The 12403-nt window shown below is 44.7% G+C and overlaps 1 pseudogene across 1 annotated transcript in view; it reads right to left on the reverse strand.

Moving 5' to 3' along the window:
* The window catches only part of LOC309713985 (partitioning defective 3 homolog), a 360712-nt pseudogene that overhangs the window by 110305 nt on the left and 238004 nt on the right, over positions 1 to 12403 (reverse strand). Inside the window, exon 19 of the transcript XR_014280682.1 lies at positions 8410 to 8617. The product of XR_014280682.1 is annotated as a partitioning defective 3 homolog (transcript). The remainder of the gene's footprint in view (positions 1 to 8409; positions 8618 to 12403) is intronic.

Genomic DNA, 12403 nt, shown 5'->3' on the forward strand with positions numbered 1-12403 from the left:
CTGGAGATTTCTGCTGATTGTTGGTTTGGCGACTGGAGTTACAGCTGCTTTCACCTCCTATGACTTACACCGATTAGAACGTGTAGGTGACGGGGGGAAAAACAGCTTATGATTATTGTCATGATAGAAGATTATCTCAAATTAATTGTATTCATCAGGCCTTTTGTCTTCCCTGCTTTGATTATCCCCGCTTCTCGCAATTGTTTGCCAACTCATTTACATGCCGATGAGTCTGCAGACAGATGTATTCGGTGACGCTCAAATGTCTGATTTGCGAGACCCTCGCCTGAAGGACGGGCAAAGGAGAGAAGTGAGACAGGTTGTCTGCCTTGTAAACGTTAGACTTTGAAATGCATGCATGGATGCACGGCGGCTCAAGCGCTGCATTTTCAGCCAGTTGGGGGAAGGAGACAGCAAAAACCGCTGATCCGTGATATACATCGCTCCCAGCATTCAGAGGGAGACGGGAGAGGTCTTTCTGTCAATGCCACAATGAATCTCCAGGGCAGGTTGAAGGAGGAGGGAAGAAGGGAGGGATGTGTGAGGATACACAGAATTTTTTTTTGAAAAAAAAGAGTGAGGGAGTGACAGTAATGGTAAATAAAGTGAGGATAAGCAAGCGAGGAATCCTGAGGAATCTCAGGGATAGTGACTGCACATCACGAGCAAGGTTAGATAATTAACCCTGGACACTCCTCTTCTACAGCTGAATGAGGCTGATGGTAAAAACACTGCGAAGGACAGAACCGTGACCCTTACAAAAAAGCTGCATGTAGCATTTTTTAAGTGAGAAATCGTTATGAAAACAAACAAATTAGACATGCTTAATAGGATCAGATATGCCTCTACTGCCCACGTACTGTATGTGTTTTAAGTTGTCAAAGTTTGCCAAAACTCTAATCCAGTTTTCAAACTACATTCACAAAACTTCAGTGTAGTCGGGCAAAACCAGACGTTTTACCTGTGCTTACAACCAGTTTATAAAATGCTACTGAACATTCCTTACACAGTACATCAAGAAAAGGCGAGTGCACATTGTTCAGAGCACGCAGCTTTCATGAGTAAACAGTATGACAAATGCACTCTCAGACTCTTTGTTTTTTCTATGTTTCATATGGTCTGCGGTTGCATGGAATTACACAGGACTCTATGCAGGTCTCCTCCGCTGCCTCTCACATTACATCTGTTTATTGCTGCCCCATTCCTGACTGGCTGTGCACTCTGGACTTATAATGGTTAATTACATCACTGGCAACAAGTATGACCAATTAAAAGCTTTAGAAATGACATTGTTGGGATTAAATAATTTGCAGTGCCTCAATAATGCTATGCTTTTTATTAATAATAAGTGTTATTCAGTTATATAGTGTAGTATTAAGTGGACACAGCCCTAAAAAATAAAGGCATGAGACCATGTGTCCTCTCGCTCACGCTTGCCTGGGAAAATGTAGATGTAGCCGAACTTTAGACTTTGGAAAAACGTCTTATTCAGCCACAGATATAACGTTGCTTGTACTCAATTAGCTCTGAAGGGCCTTGAACCTGACACGATGTGGATCTGCAGGTGAAAATATTACCTGGCCTTTATCTGCTGCTGTGGATCGTTTCATCCATCATCACATACTCTCCACATCCTCCCTCTCTCTCTCCAACTCACATTCATAGCTTTGCACTCTCCACCTCCCCCACTCACAAAGCAATGGTTGTTGTGTGTGTGGCGGGTTGATGGGGCGCTCAAATATGTTTGTATGGCAGTGAGAGTCCAATTAAGATTCCTTCATGAAAAACACAGGGAGGAATGAAATCAATCAATCCAGCTATGAAAGGAATCTGCATCTCCCTGACACGCTTAGTGAAGAATTTTTTTAAAAAATGATCAGAGAAAAAGAGAAAAAAATAACAGACAATTTCACTCGACATGCTGAACGCATGTAGAGACGCTGCCAGAACAAGAGGAATATGGTTCCTGGCTTTACCTGGCTGCCTTTGATGGAAATCAGAAGTGTAATCCAGCATCGATTGATTTTACCTTTGTAATTCAAAAGCTATTTTCCCAGCTCTTCTATTTTTTTCTCCGTTGTCTTCACTGTGATCGACCTGTCCCCACTACCCATCTTCTCACTCATATGTTAAGGTGTGAGCGCAAATCAGCAGGTGGAAACTCAGTGAATGGGAAAGGTCATTTCAGCCGAAGGCCTCAGTTTCATTACATGCTAAGCCTGGTGGATGGGTGAGGAGACTAGCAATGAATGCAACTGTAGCAGGCAGCCCACTTAATTTGCATAGGACACGGGGGGGGGAGACCTCTGTCTCCATAATATCAAGCATGCCTTGCATTTCTAATTCAACGTATGCGTTATCTTTTTCCCTTCTCCTATAGACCAGAGACATATATTAATATGGTTTATTAAAGGAGACATTAGCGATTCATTTGTACTATTTAGAAAAACACAAAATGGGATTGTGCCTTTCTCAGATCCACATTCATGTTCTTAACGCTTTCTCATTATTTTTAAATCTGCCTGTCCTCTGAGATTCCAGTTGCATTGAACAGCCTTTCTCTGATTGATCAAAGGAGGAGAAAAAAATAACATCAAAGTGTCTCAAAGTGTGAAAAACAAGAAAATCAAGTGTGAGAGGCAGAGAGAGAGAGAGGGAGGAAGTTAAGAAACATGAAGCGGGTTCTTTGAGAACATCAGAGAGCTGAGCGGTAGGTAGGAGAGGAGGGGAGAGAAGGGAAGAGGACAGGAGAAGAGAAGAGAAGAGAAGAGAAGAGAAGAGAAGAGAAGAGAAGAGAAGAGAAGAGAAGAGAAGAGAAGAGAAGAGAAGAGAAGAAGAGTCTCGCATGTCCATTGATGCATCTGGTTGAGATTCCGCTGGGGTTGGATCATTAGTAGTCATAGGCCTGGTAGAATATGGAGGGGTGCGCTGCTACACTTAATTTGAGCTCTTTAATAACACACTTTATGAATTCAGTCATGTTTGCAGCCCTCTGCAGGAGACACAGTGTGAGAGACATCGGTGGATCTCATTTCAGGCCGACAAGATTTCAGATTCAATTAACTCCATCATGCAACACCACCTCCCACACACACACACACACACACACACACACACACAGACTAGCCTCACCACTACTCCCCATTCTTCAAGGTCTATCTTGCAGCACTGCATGATCATTCTAAACCTAATTACTTCAGGGCTGTCTGATGGAGGTCTAGCGCTGCCCAATCACATTTGCATCGAGTGGCCAATAGCAGAGGAAGTGCAACCGGACAACCGCTGTCCCCCCCACCACTCCCACCCCCGCCGGTTATTAAAGTTCACCACTCCTCCCTCCATCCTTATTCCCATCCCCCACATTTCTAAATGTTTCAACCCTCCAGAAAAAAACAGAGGCATTCAGGGTTTGATACAAGATGCAAAGCAACGTTCACCCGTAACCCTTGTGTTGTCCTCGAGTCAAAAATGACCCCTAGGTGTATGGGAAACAAGTGTATGGGAATCTCGAGGACAACACAAGGGTTTTGAACTGTCAGGCACAAGAGTTTTGTTTTTTCACCCTTTCCTTCTCGTGTCAGTGCATTCTGTGACAGTGGTGCTAATGTTCAGTGGGAGACTGTTGGTAGCTGTTTGGTCTCCTGCTGGGCCTCTTTGGTAACATGACTGGCAGGAGAGTAATGGGATGTCACACTCAGAGTACATATTATATCAATCTATCTATCTATCTATCTATCTATCTATCTATATATAAATATATATACACACCTTTAAAGTTAGGGCATCACGTACTGACTTGTGAAGGGAGGGAGTTTTGTAAAAAGGTGTTCTCCCCCTGAGAAGTTGAAAAGGCCGACCTGCTCTCTCTGTAGCGCCCTCAGTGACATGATATTTCTTTTAGCCGAGCAACCATTTGAAGGTGATATTGAGGCATGACTTTGCACTTGGCAAAGCTGACAAGTTCAGCATTAAGTCCCCTCTGAAATATTTATCCATGACAGGAGAAATTTGTAGTTCCTTCCCTATCCTTCCCTTCCACTCCGAGGTAATATCCGGAAAGAAAAACCCCCCAAAAAGACAAAACACTGGCCACTCATCACTATTCACAATCCAAGATAAGTTGCTTTTAACACAATTAGTTTTTCCCGCGTTAATATTTGTCACGTGGCTTCAGATGTCGCCGTTCTCGTGCTTAACGCTGCACCCCATCCTTCCCTTTAGCGGCTCAGCATCGACATTATGATGAGTTAGGCAGAGCAAAGGAAGAACAATTATCATTTTCTCTCAGATTACATTCAGCAGATGTCAAGGCCCACATGTGGAGGCGGCTAATTGCTGTCTCCAAATCAACTGTGGCATAATACTACAAGCATATGCGAGCATGTGTGTGTGTCTGTGTGGGGAAAATGAAGGTGCTGAGGGGTGTGTTAGCTTGAGAAAGTGTGTGTTCTTGTCTGTGTTGCTCCATTAGCTCTGTGTGTGCATGTGTGTGTGTGTGTAAAAAAAAAAGAAAAAAGAAGAAAAAAAAAAGTTCATGTGTATATCATGTCAGCGTACTAATGATCAAACTGGCTCACCCGCCATCAGCCGTTCACACCCACATGAGCTGAAAGGATCACACGGCATAAAGACACAAAACTGCATGGCAACACAGACTACCCACTCTCATGCCTCACAGAAGGCAATCATGGTCATACAGCATGGCATCCATATTCTCGGCATATTCACAAATGCAAACACACGGGCACCGCCCCCACGTGCCGAGAGTGCGCTCCCGTGCTACCTAAGAATAATAAAGATTGAGGGATGGAAAGCAACCCTCCTTTCCAGCTCCCGGTTCTCCCTCATCTCTGTCTGTGTAGCCTCGAGTGGGATTGCATTTATGGGGCGGAGCAGGCAGATGAGCTCCCTGGGGTGAGAATGGAAAGGGGTGGAGGGTGCATGGCTGTCATACTGAGCTCCAGTGTGGGATGGCTTAGCGAGACACATGCCGCTGATCAGATTGGTGGATCAGTGGGGAGGATGGGTGGAGGGAAAAGAAAGAAAAAAAAAGGAGTAAGTGTGCATGGCTGAGGGAGCTCTGGGGAGGAAGGGTGCCACATCCCATTAACAGAGTCTTTTCATCTAACGTGCACAAGGCAAACGCACATTACACACATGCAAACGTGCAAATCTTACATGCACCTTGAAGAAGCTTGAGCATGCACGCGTGCGCACGTGCACGAGCGCAGGCACGCATCGCCAAAGATCCCCGGTCTCCCCCCCCCCAGGCGGACAGTAGTATGATGCCGTGACTGTCGCTCTGAAGTGCTCCCTTCTTCCCTCATTCTGCCTCTCCCGTTTCCTTTTCATCCGTCTTTCCCACTCTTCTTTGGTGCCCCAGTTCACTCCAGTGCACACGCTCCTTCTCTCGTTCCACCCTAACCCACCCCACCCCCACCTTTCTCTGCTCCCCATTTCCCATCCCAGCTTTTTTTTTTTTTTTTTTTTGCAACCCTCACCCCAGTGATAATGCTAGCCTACGTTTTTAAATAGTCTGTTGCATTTCAAAACAACAAAAAACTGTTAACTGAATTGCAATAAGAGAGGGTTGAATACACAGAAATACATTTTCACAGGCACACCCACACTAATAATGCCTACTGTCTAAATTAATATATATACATATACAATGTAAAAAAAACAATTTTTTTTCCTCCTTTCCACCACAGTAATGGAGATGGGGCTTTGATGGAGGCGGTCAGTCAGTCACACGGCAGATAAACAGCACCTCATTAGGTACATCGAGGGGAATCTCCCAGGCTGGCCCAGACATCATTGTCTGCTAGCATGCTAACAGAGCCGTGGGCAACGCTTCCAACATCTAAACAAAACTGATAGGAGTGGAAAGTAATGATCACATGTTATCCACTAGAAAGGACATGAATAATCACATACAATGGTTTTGGGGGGTGGATGATGCGTTCCCCTGTGCTCTTCCCTATATGATGCATCAGTGGACAGGCTATGCATGCGTCCAGCAGACATTCAAGAAATAACAGCGATGTCAAACTGCCTGGGGCTTGTTTTTTGTTCTGTGGAAGCATGCATAGATGCGTACTGCTATCCATTCATGAGATTATGGGCTATCCATTACTGGATGTTACAGGACTGTATACCAGGAAGCCTCCCAGCCTACAGTCTGTACAGTATGAAGGGCTTGGAAGCCAAGGCTGTGCACTGCAGTGGGGTTTTTTTCCTGCTTTGAGCTTTAGGCAGTCAATTTTCTTTCCATCACCCTCTTGCACACGTTCAGCCATTCTTGCACTCGCTGTATTTATCTCCCACTCTTCCCCCTCCTCTCCCACCCTATATTAGGCCATCTTCCTTCCCCCTGGCTCCAATGTTAATGCACTTCCAATCAGGCTGTCCATTAAGTGGACGTGCGCTACACGTTCATCAGGCCGTCCAAAGTCCTGCATGCAAATGAGCTCAAATTGCATCGCACTGCAAACTCCTTGAAATCTCCTTAGAGGGAGTGCTATAACATGCATCTGTGAGAAATGCAGGAAAAAGTGGCTGCCTGGCAATCCATTTTATGCAGATGAAACCCGCCGAGACAAGCAGCACAAAGGATTAACCCAACGAGGATGTCTCCACGATGCAGCGATTTAATGGCGAGACACTCGCACGTGAAGCTCGCTAATATAAATTCTGTGGCACGCAAGCCCGGGTGTTCGAGTAACTGTCAGCCAAACCTTTTTGTCATGCAAAGTTAAACTTTTCACTCTGAAATCAGGGAAAACTTTTGGAACTGCTAAAAGTGAGACACACAATAGTTAGATCTTTTTCGCTTTCTTTCCCTCTCCTCCCTTTTGACTGCTAGGCATTTCACATCACTCCAGACTGTTCTTTATAGAAAGAGTTTGCTGTTGTATCCAGTGGGACTCGTTCATTCTCACCTCAACTCTTTGCCATTTCTAACTTTCTGAAACGATGATGTTTTCGAACGAGGAAGAACAGGGAGGGGATAGAAGAGGACATTGTTGATGTGCAGGTCTGAGAGCTTTAAATAGAAAATGCAGTTCGAGGTAGAGAAGTAGCAAATAGACGACGAGGTTTCGGAGTCATGGAGTCGCGGTTTTAATATTCAGGAGGCACGGGGGCTGGCGTTAAATGCACAGAGCATGGGGGGAGTGTCAGCGAGGCCTGTCGCGTGCCAACTCTTAAGTGGCTGTGGCACTCAAAGATAATGAAGAACGATGATGAGGCCAAGGAGGGCATGCCAAGGGCCAACATGCACTTCAAAAAAAAATAAAAAATCACCCAGAAGACACCTATCAAGCCAAGCACACAGCCACTCATAACGGTTTGCCAACGGTGCTGATTGCATGTCATGGTGTCAAACCCGTGGCTAAAAATTTCACCTGTCAATTTGGATTGCAGTTCGCTTTTTTCTCTGTCCTCCCACGAAGACTTACGCGTCCACGACACTGGGACGCACGAGCTTTTCACACTACATTACGCAATAAGAGGCGGGTAAGTAAATAAATCAGAAAAGTAAAAATAATGGGAGATAAGACAGCTTCCTACATTCCTCAATCATCACCTCAAAGCACACTTGTCATCTTTATTGTTCATTACTGAGGCGTGCGCCGTGATATGCTAACTAATCCCATTAAAGCAATCCACATGAAAACGACTCACGGCACGATAACGGCCCGCACCGCCTCCGCCGTTAATTTATGCCATATTTAAATGTGCGTGGAGTTGAAATAATTAACGTGACTCCTAATTTTGCTTGTGGCAGACAGACGTGCTCGGTAGAAACCACCACGGGATGTTTATTTTCCATCAACTTCCCTTTGCGTGTTTCTCCTCACACTGTCCAACTGCATTGTCCACAGTTCAAAGTGACTGTCTTCTCAGGATGAAGAACTCTGCCAGGGAAACTATTTCCCAGACTGGGAGAGGAACCTCACAGCCCACAACATCTCCCAGCCTCTAAGTTCGACCTGCAGTCGATTTTATCGTCTTTTATTCTCAAAGCCAACCCCCCCCCCCCCCCCCCCCCCCGTTAGCTCCGGCATGAGCACAGAACATTTTCCTCTGGTTCACAAATGATGAGTGTGTTTGGATAGTAGGCACACGTGCACGGGATTATGAATAAAACATGGCGCCCTTATTAAAAATAATCTGGCTCAAAAGTGCCAGAGGCCCTTGAGGTCGATAACTCTCCTCCCCTTGCAGGGTTCAAGGAGAGGGGTCCCTGATTAGCGCCGGCAACATCCACAGAATGCATTCAAATTCCGTATGATCCAGTGGCGGATGTGGTGAGTGGAATTAAATAAAGCAGATAGTGATTAATGCTCGTGGCAGTGGACGGTGGAGCTGTTTAGGGGTTTGAGCTGAGCTCCGTCTGGTTCCTACCTGAACAAGCCCTTCAGCACGCCTTTCTTGGATTTATTCTTGTCCTTGTCTTTTTCTTTCTCCCTTTCTGGCTTCTTCTTCTCCTTCACCCCAGACTTCTCCTGATCTTTCTGTCTGTCGTCTCTGCCATTCAGCCAGGGGCCCGAAGTCAGGTCACCGCTGGTGGACATGGACTCTTGACCCGATCGGGAGCTTGTGTCATCATCCACTGGAGTGAAAAGATAAAAGCAACAAGGAGTGGGAGTTAAATGCCGGAAACATTCATGCAAACACAGAAAGAGAAAGACAAAGAAAAAGAAAAAGTTATTAAACTTTGACTTGATTCCCCACAGATCACCGGTGTCATAATTGAAATGAGTACTCAACAACACTGCTTTTTCTTTTATTGTGAAAAAGCATCACTTTGGGTTTTTTTCCTCTTAGTAACATCAGAGGAACTATAAAAAAACTAAAACTGTGTCCCACAAGGTATAACAGCTTTGAATAAAACACACTGAATACATTTGCCTCATTAGAGCAGAATATATTTACATTGTAGACTAGTTGGGACTAGTGTTGGGGCTGAACACATTTTTACTTTAGCTGAAAGCCTCAAGTTATTTCGTCTGTGTACATTTCTCAAAGATCACAAGAGAACTTCATTTTGCCAACCCCCACAAAAAAAAAAAAAAAAAACACTTGTGAAAACAGAGCGCGCTGCGATGTCTCATGAATCTGCTTCTTAATTACATTTGAACTCATTTCAGCCCAGACATCAAACTGAAACCACACTCCTTAGGTGATGCAAGGTTGATTAAACTCAAAGTTTCCATCACACCTAATCAGAGCCGATGTGCAAAAATGTAATTAATCTGTCAGTAATTATACATTTAAATCATCTCGAAAAAGGCTCCCGGGGATCTTAATTGCAAATACGGTGTGCTCCGCGGTCGGCGTCGCTCCTGTCAGCGCTCCATCTCTGGCGCGGAGACATGAGGTAGATGTCCTTCAGATTACAACTTATTACAGTCTTGCACGTCGTTGTCCAACTTCTTCCTTTGATGGAGGAGCGAAAAGCGCTTATCGCAGGGAGAGAAGGGGAAGGGGGTGGAGGGGGGGTGCGTGATGGATTTTTGGAATACGGGATGAGGCAGACTGAGGAGAAGGAGGAGCGGCTGGATTCACATTTCAAGGATGAACAGTGGGGTTTGTTTTCTCTTGTGATCTGAGGAGCTATCAGCTATTTCTTTCAGCTGTCATCTCGGAGGAAATTACTGAAATGGAATCTGAGCGCGAGCCACTGTGTATAGCCGAAACAAGAGAACGAAGCGGGGCAGATTAAACCTGCACACTCTTACAACTCATCTCTGCACGGAGCCCCTCCCTCCCCTCCCCACCTCCCCAAATTCGGTCGCGGGCTCTGGATGGGCGCCGATTCTATCGCTCAATCTGGTGGCCCGCTTATCATCCACTTAAGAGTGAATAGCAGCTGTGAGCTGTATCTGGCTATTTAAATGACAGAGATTAGCAGTGGTGCTAATGCTGCTACTGCTTAGTGATGCCAAGCTGCAGATAACACCCAAAACAATGTAATCCAGAGCCTCCCAGAGAGCAGTTACAGCCATGAGTGCTTACGCATGTGTGCAAATGCATCCATGTGTGAATGTAGATATATCTGCATGCTTTTGCACCAAGGTTAATTTGTCTTATTGACTTAGCAGGAAGACTCATTTAAAGGGAAAGTGAAGGCTGATTTAAAAAGAAAAAAAGGCAATCAATTTTAAATATTACAAAGTTGAGAGAAAGAAGCGAAAAATACACAAAAGCCTTTAATACCGGTTATCAAAAGGTGAGGCCGTCTGCAGCAATTTAATGGAGCTCAGAAGCAAAAGGCTGACGTCAGAGGTTCTGATGAAAGCGTCGGGACAGCGAAAGATCATTTCACAGAGACAGACGAGCAAGAAACATTTCGTCACCTTCATGAAAGTCTACAAGTGAACTTTCTTGCTTTAATAATCAAGGACGTCTAAGCCGGTCTGTCAGCAAAGGTTATGACAGACGTAAGTAAAATTGCCAGTCTTATTCTGGGAAAAAAAAAATGAAAGAAGGGATTTTTGCACAGAACAGACGATTTTTTTTTCCGTTTTCTTTTTTTTTTCTTTGCTCGAACCACGCAACACAAAGTAGCACAAGGGAAAGTGCATTTTTGCCCAGCGGGATATCTTGTGGGGACACATTTTCTTTAGGTGATGCCACATTCTTATTTTATGTAAATAAAAGTCTGGGAGCAGGGGAAGGCAGAGGCTTATCTGTCAACTTTGACTATTAACCTCGGTGACGAGCACAGACTGGCTGCTTTTATCTAAATTGAAAAACAGAGTTATTTGAATATCATGGGGAGAATGCAATATACAGCGGCAGGGGAAATCGGTTGCTTTCCCCATTTTTCTTTGCCGAGATAAGACTGTATTTAGTGGCTTGCCGACAGAGCTTATGAGAACAAAGCATTTCAGGCAAATAATTCCTTCTTTTTTCAAATGTCCCCCCAGCTCGTTTAATGGAATCCTTTAATGGTGAATGGAAATTTATATCGAGTGATTACTCTTGTGGTGTTGTGGTGTTATTACCTGTCGGAAAACGTAAGACGGCTGTCTCTCCGTATGCGCTGCATGTCTTTTTGTTATCAAACACTAAGTAGTGAAGGATACATGCCTTGAAAGAGAAGGTAGGGTGTCTTTCTAGTTCTTCTTTTTCTCTCTTCATATTTTAAATGAATTAAAGTAATTGTGGTTTTTAGGCCCTGTCAGGTACACAAGTAAACAAACAGATGGAAGGAATACCGGACAAAGTTCTGTCGTATATGTGCCAAAACCAAGAGGAGCAAACACATACATATAACCAGGGGTGCACATAAGTGGTCCACAGGTGCGCATTCGCTGTCAAAATAAAAGACGTGCACCAGATAAGAAGTTACAACGTTTGCGTGCATAAGATTTTCTGGAGGAGGACAGACATTTGTTTAGAACTCTTGAAGATTTCGAAGAAGAAAGCTCCTTTAAGCAATGACTTTGGTGTTCCTCCACCTCCAAAGAAATGTCAGGCGTAGTCCGAACCGCAAAAGAAGCGCGTATTCTCAGAAAAGTGGTTGCAGGAAGTGAGCTGGCTTCAAACAAATGATGAACGCACAGAGATGTGGTGCAGAATATGCCGTGAAAATCCCACTCTAGAGGACAAAAACACTGCCTTTATATGTACATGAACGTGCGTTGCAACTTCTTATCTGGTGGGCGTCTTTAATTTTGACAGCGAATGCGCACCTGCGGACCACTTATGTGCACCCCTGCATATAACATTATGACCACCTGCCTAATATTGTTGTTGGTCCCCCTTTTGCTGTTAATACAGCCATGACCCATCGAGGCATAGACTCCACTAGACCCCTAAAGGTGTGCTGTGGTATCTGCACCAAGATGTTAGCTGTGAGTTGTGAGGTGGGGCCTCCATGGTTTGGACTTGTTTGTCCAGCACATCCCACAGATGCTTGATTGGATTGAGATCTGGAGAATTTGGAGGCCAAGTCAACACCTCAAACTCATTGTTGCGCTCCTCAAACCATTCCTGAATCTTTTATGCTTTGAGGCAGAGTGCATTATCCTGTATTTCCAAACTGTATTTCCATGAAAGGGTTACATGGCCTGCAACAATGTTTAGGTAGGTGGTACGTGTCAAAGTAACATAGATGGCAGGACCCAAGGTTTCCCAGCAGAACATTGCCCAAAGAATCATACTGTTTCCGCCGACTTGCAGTCTTCGCACAGTGCATGATAAGCGATGCACACACACACGGCTATCTGATGTAAAAGAAAATTTGACTCATCAGACCAGGGCACGCTCTTCTATTTCTACGTGGTCCAGATCTGATATATTCTGATATGCATATGTCCCTGTTGTTGGCACTTTCGTTGGCAGACAGGTATCAGCATGGGCACCCTCACTGGTCTGCACCTATGCAGCC

Source organism: Aulonocara stuartgranti (assembly GCF_965226115.1).
Source record: "Aulonocara stuartgranti genome assembly, chromosome: 9".
NCBI classification, from domain to species: domain Eukaryota; kingdom Metazoa; phylum Chordata; class Actinopteri; order Cichliformes; family Cichlidae; genus Aulonocara; species Aulonocara stuartgranti.